Source organism: Urocitellus parryii, chromosome 9 (assembly GCF_045843805.1).
Source record: "Urocitellus parryii isolate mUroPar1 chromosome 9, mUroPar1.hap1, whole genome shotgun sequence".
NCBI classification, from domain to species: Eukaryota; Metazoa; Chordata; class Mammalia; order Rodentia; family Sciuridae; genus Urocitellus; species Urocitellus parryii.
Window position 1 is genome coordinate 99,406,976 of NC_135539.1, and position 6,497 is coordinate 99,413,472.

Genomic DNA, 6,497 nt, shown 5'->3' on the forward strand with positions numbered 1-6,497 from the left:
ATGATGGCCAAACAAATTTAGGAGTGCTTCAATCTCATTTTAAGAATATGTAGGTACTTATCCGCCAAGCTATTAATCCCTTTGAATCTTTTCCTTTTCAATCAAGAAAAAAGAAGGCCAACATCAAGCATATGAAAGGCCATGAGTTAAGTAGATAAGTTATAGAAATAGATTTATTTTGCAATTTAAAAATTTTTAAGTATATGGTAGAACTGAAAGAAAAAGTTCAAACAGAGCATGTTCCGTTCAACATGCTTTTATCAACAGTCACTAAGCTCCAGAGCTGGGTAAATAACATTGAATTGACCCAAGTAAAACCCCTGCCCTTGAGGTGCAAATAGTCCAGCAAGAAACAGACACATTAACACAGGCACTAACAAATATCCCCAATGGCGCCAGTAACACTGATTGAGTGCCACTTTCCCCTTCCCACTTCTCTTCAAACATTCCCACCTGGAAAATAGAAAAGTAGGCAGGGTTCTGCAACATTCTAGTCCCTGCTTGCATCTTCCAGCTGGTGACTTTTCCCCTGTGTTTTCTTTCCCATTAATTCCTACTGCATCAAGACCATCATGGCACTTTTCTGCTGCTTTTCCTATTGTTGTGAAAGGCCTGTGAACTGGAGGGAGGCTCACTGAATAATTTAAAGGCAGCTTCTCACTTTCAGAAGCAATGCTCTAGTTACCTAAGATAGCATCAGGCCACCCAGCTTTGCATCTGTGCTGGAGGCAGGCATGTACTGATAGCAGCTTGAGCTAAAATAGCCAGTGACTCAGCAATGGAGATGACTACCCAAAGACTCTCATGCATGGTGGTGGGCTTTGCTCAAGTTGAGGGGTGGTGCTGTATATGAAGAGGAGCTAGTTGGGTTTGTTGATCAGCACCAGGATCACATGCAAAAGATACCACTAACCTGTACTATGACAACACATGCATGTTTGGTTACATTTTTAAAAAGTCAAGAATGGAAGATTTTTCTACTTCCTCTCAGGCATCTCACTTAGCATCCTCTCCCCCACCCCCGGGGGGGATTTAGAGAAACACAAATTATGAATACATTTGAGTCCTAAATATAAACAGAAGTGAGATTCCTTCCATAAGGAAAATAAAATGCAGGACTATCTAGAACTCCCCAGCAAGCTTTGTTCATTCAAATTCCCACAAAAATATGTTTTGTTGTTTTTAAACATTCCTTAGATAATGAACTCGCAAGGTGTGACTGTTGAAATGTGCTGATTAAATTAGAGCTAAATTCTCAAATAGAAGGGAAGGCTGGAGGAAGAATGGAAACAGATCCAAGAACCAGGGTCCTAATTATATCTGCTCTGTGAAAGTTGCTTTTATTAACTTAATTTAGCTCTCGGATTAATTTAGGTAAGCCCCTCCTGGCTCATTCCTATTTGAGCGGGGAACCCAGCATGAGCCTAAGCTGACTCTCTCCAGGACTCAGGCACGCCAAGGCATGTTGCAAGGACTCCTGGGTAGGTGGGGGATCCATCAGGAATTTACTTATGTGAGGGTCAGAGGAACAACCTGGGAAAGAATTCCTCCTCTGGAAAGAAACCTCTTTGGCAAATAAATTTATATAAGGATAGTGGTCTTGAGTAGAAGGGGTTCAAGGGCAAGAAGGGTGAGTAGGGGGCCTCTTCGAGGTTGAGGGAGCCTCAAACTCTTGCTTTTGAAACTCCTGAAATCTTACAGTAAGAAATATCAAAACTGGGTTGTAAAAACAGGTGTGTCTTACAAATTTACATTTAACATGTTGACATATTTGGATTTTCACACCAAAATAAAAACACAATGCAAACTATTGGTTTATTCACAAGATTTTTAAGGACTTATAAGTATCACTAATTTGTAATTCAATACAGGTGATATGATCCAGTATAGGATCCCAAGAAAAAGACTATATGTTGAATGCTGTCTTCTTTCCATTCCCATGGCATCTCTCTGAGATGGTATAAATGACCTCATTTGGAGTCATCCCCATCACTGATTGGTGTCTGTCCCTCAGAGTGTCATCCTGCGGCATCCTCGATAACCCAGCCTGAATCTTTGGCCTAGGAGGCTGCAGGAAAAGAATAAGTGGAAACCACAAGAGCTCTTTATTCATAAGCTCTGAGCGTGCAGACCTTCTGGTGCCAACAACGTCTTCACAAATGTTGGGACAGAGTCGGCTCAGACATTATCACCTTGACCAGGTGTCAGTAGCCTTGGCATGGGTGTCACAGGGATATATCACAATAGTAAAAGTGCCTTTGACTGACACTAGCAGTGGCTGCACTTATCAGGCATCCTAACAACAGAGCTGTCACTTTCCTTGTCAGTTAAAAAGAAGATCACCAATGAGAACCACGGTGACAGGAAAATTGTAGCAGCCATGGGATAACCAGGAAGCTCTTGTTCCATCAGTTAAACTTTCCCTGCCCTCTCCTTGGGGGCTCTGCTGGCCTCAGAGAATACACATTCTGTTTCACCATGGCTGATTTTGTAGAGGCAGACTACACAGGAGTCACGGCTTATGATTAGGTGGGTAAGTCTATTTAACTCTCCAACTTAGTATTGAGGGGCACACTTGCACATTGGGGTTGTAGTTCAGTGGCAGAGCACTTGCCTAGTACTTGTGAAGCACTGAAGTTTACTCCTCAGCACCACATAAAAATAGGGCTGGGGTTGTGGCTCAGAGGTAGAATGCTTGCCTAGCATGCATGAGGCACTGGATTGAATCCTCAGCACCACAGAAAAATAAAATAGTGTGTCTACCTATAACTAAAAAAATGAATTTTAAAAAAAATAAAGATATTGTGTCCATCTACAACCAAAAATATTTTTTAAAAAAGAGTAAATGCATACCGTTAATAAAAGAAGAAACATACTCGACCATAGGTGTAAGGCTCATTGTCAATATGAGTTTTGTCAGGTATTTTTTAAATGTTTCAACTTTGCATATTTTGTTCTATTTCTAAGTTAGTTCCAAACTCAGGAAAGAGGAGCACTACTTATAGTGTGCTAAACATTCACAGGAATCTTCGTCATCCATCACTATCACCCAGAGCCTGGCAGTATATTATTTGGCCCTAGAAGAGACCTAAAAATATATTTAAGGCAATGAATGAATGAGAAAATATGCAGCACTCACTCCACAACAATATCAGAAATACTGGTAGGAATTTGAGGGATGTGTGAAAGAAGAAGGCATATCCAGAGAAAAATGATTTGATGATTGTTACAGTGACTCCATTTTTATCCAAAGACTAATAATACCCTAGAAACAGATTATTCATTTATCAAATCATACGTTCAAAAAAACCTCTTCTGGCATTTAACATGCAACAGGTGTACAGAAAGAGAATCACTATATGTAAGCAGTTCACACTCTAGTTGGGTAGGCAGACTCTGTGTGAGTAACTGAAATTCCATATGACATGATTTACTAACAATGTTAACTAGTTACTAAAGTGGCATAGCGGAGGTGAAAATTAATTCTGCCTGTCAAGAGAGTTGGAAAAGTTTCAGAAAGTTGAAGGCCAAAAAAAATACCAGCTAAAGTCTTTTGTTTACAATACAGAGAAGAAATGCTCAAGACATTGAACAAACCACCAGGTGCCTGGCAGTTCTTCTTGAAGCCAGCAAGTCAATTAGAATCCAGGTCAAATGAACTAGTAATTAATTCATTCCAACAAGGGTTAGTTGAGAGTCTACTACATGCAAAGAACTTCCCAAGGTGTATGATTGGTGTATTGTAGGAAAAGGATCAAGACACTTGCAGCTAGATGTGAAAGGGGAATTTGGAGCCTTCTTGGATGTTGTCTCAGGACTTGGTTCTCACTTCCAGGCTCTGGCTTGGAAGATGTTTTCTTCCTACAGGGAATCCTGCAGAGAAGGGAAAAATAAGGATTTTGAGTGTTGACCCAAACTGGAACATCTGATCCTGGACATTTTAATGAAGAAGATCAAATCCAGAAAAATGTCATATTGAACTTTTGAGCAGTCATCTGGTATAGACAGTAGAACATGAAATTAACTTTGGAAAAGGATTCATTTTTTTCTGGAGATCACAATTGTCATGGAAATGACATCCCAAATCACAAGATACACACTGACAGAGATGTTTATACCACCTACCCCTTTTCTGATTATAGTTAATAAGATAAAGGGTAGCTAAGATGAGCCAATCTTTTTCCAGGACTAGAAATGGCACTGTGACATTTGCAAATTGCCCATGGCTACCTGAATCTAGGTACTATGAACTTAAACACTGTGTAACCACTTTTCCACCTTGTTCATGGACAAGTAGAAGCCAATTGTGGAGAGAGGCAGTTTATGCACAGTGAGAAAGCATGAATGAGCCCAGCTCCTAATGGCCCAAGTCCCTATGAAACAACTTTACCTCCAAAACCTGGGATCCTATTGCCCTCTAATAAGTCTTCTGCACACCCACTTTTTGCTCAAATTAGTTTAATGGAATCTGATTTGTCATCAAAAAATCCTTATACTTTTTAAAATTGACTAGAAACAGGAACAGTGGCACACACCAGTAAACCCAGTGACTTGGGAAGCTAATGTAGTAGGATCCTAAGTTTGAGGCCAACCTCAAAAACTTAGCAAGGCCCTAAGCAATTAGCGAGACTCCCATCTCCAAAGAAATAAATAAAGGCTAGGATGTAGCTCAATGGTAAAGTGACTCTGGGTTCAATCCCCAGTACCAAAAAAAAAAAAAAAAAAAAAAGAGAGCAGAGGCATCTTCTGGGTTCTATGGTTTGTAATTTTCCAGCTTTAAAAGGTTCAATTTGTTTGCATGGCTAAGAAAATCTATTTCATTGTGGGGAGATTTGCTAAAATATAAGCTCAGACCCATAATCCTACAAATTATTGCCTGTTCTGAGAAATACAGTTCCTCAAGGAGATTGGTTGTTGCAACTCCAAGATGGCAGCAGGGGCATGCATGGGCATTCCTTCAACCAAAAGAGAATAGCAAAAGTAAACAGGTCTGAGTTTAGCAACCTTTAGACTGGACTAATTGTGCCTCTAATGTAGTGTTATATGAACTCAGTTGGTAAAAAAAAAAAAAAAAAAAAAAAAAAACACCAAAACCCTGATATCTTATTGTTATATTCTAGAGGGACTATCTTGTGAATATAGAGGGCATCTTTTATGAGTTGTAGGCTGCATTTATACCTAAAGGGGATGAAACTTCCACAATCTTTCATATTGGGATGAGTATATCAAGATCAGAAATATAAGATTCAGAAGCAGGGAACATTTTACCATTTGAGAGATTTGCAGATAATGTGGCCTGGGCCTCAGCATAAGGTCGACACACTGAGATCTTTCTCCCATGAAGAATACTGACTTTCACTTCTGTGAAGCAGGTCAGAAATTAATCAGGCTTCAACTAATGGACTCTGAGAACAGAGTACTAGCTACTAGAGTCATAGCTAATGTCAGTTTTACATTTGTCTACATGGTCATTTCCTTCTATGATATTAAAACCTTCAGTAAAGTTTAATTATAGTGTGGTCTGAGCTTAGCTGCAGTAAGAGAAGTATATGTGTGGAGTGGTAAAAGGAGCACAGACTTTCCTTGTCTTGGGACAGGCTTTGTGACAGTGTTACTAGGTTCTTAGGTCAGAAGGGACCCTGGCTTAGGGGGGTCCTAACAAATCATGTCTGTGTCACTTGCTCCAGAAATCAGATAAAGCAATGGAGAGGGCAAGATAGAAATTTATTCAATATACAAGGAGGATCAAATTTTCAGTCCTGTCTTCGGGGGACTGACACAAGCTCAGTGGGGCCAGAAGTGTGCATAGTCAAGCAGGCTTGGTCAAATTGTGATCTGGTTGATCTTTATCTCAGGATCAGCCAACTTGTCCACAGTGATAAGAAAGTTGCTTTGCCTGAGGGGGTGGTTTTAGCTCATCACATTGATCAGACCTGCTGCTCCCAGACTGCAAGAGAGAATGACTCAGAAAAAGGACTGGTCAGAAAAATGAGACACCTTAGTTCCTTCAGGTTTAGGACAATAACTGGAGACTTTTAGGCACCACTTGGTGGTCTGGAACAGGACATTATAAAATCTGGCAGTTAACAATCTGTTGATCCTGTTGCTCCTGCAAATCTTGAAAATAACTTGGTTACTCTTATCTTGGTGCCTTAAGCTTTGAAGAGGGAGGATTATCAGCTCTACCCAAAGCTTAAGGTAGCAAAAGAGACAGATGTAAAATGAAGGCAGAGATGCCAAGCTTTTATCCTGCTATTGGACATCTGCAGGACCAAGTGAAGAGTTAGTGCTTTCAACATAAAGAGCTTCTAAATACTTGTTACAATAGCAGCATCAATTAAAGGGAGGTGGAATGTTTTTGAATTGCAGAAAGTGGTCAGAAGGAAAGTGAATGGTGGCTCATGGTAGAGTGCAGTCCTCCAACCTAGAATCAGGCTAACCAGAGGCACAGGTGTGGCATGACTGACCTGGGAACTGGCATGTGGCACTCTTCCCCC